This window comes from Pteropus vampyrus, unplaced genomic scaffold, assembly GCF_000151845.1.
Source record: "Pteropus vampyrus isolate Shadow unplaced genomic scaffold, Pvam_2.0 Scaffold15, whole genome shotgun sequence".
Taxonomy (NCBI): Eukaryota; Metazoa; Chordata; class Mammalia; order Chiroptera; family Pteropodidae; genus Pteropus; species Pteropus vampyrus.
The window spans coordinates 14,410,802-14,411,050 of record NW_011888796.1 but is presented as its reverse complement, the minus strand read 5'-3'; positions in this window follow the sequence as shown (position 1 = coordinate 14,411,050).

Sequence of the window (249 nt, the reverse complement as noted above, 5' to 3'; positions counted from 1 at the left end):
TTTTTTTCTAAAAGTCAATAAATTGAGTTTATTTTTAATGCTGCAAGAGTAAAGGCCAAATTGAAGTAACTTTTTTCTTTCTCTTTTTACAGAAAACTCAAGTATTTGTTGTTAAGTGATCTTCCTGGAATAAGAGATAAAGAAAACCTTGTTCAAGCCTTTAAGACAGCACTACCTTCTCTGGAACTAAAATTAGACTTGAAGTAAAATAATAAGTGCCTTATTCAATATAAAGTATCATTTAAAATT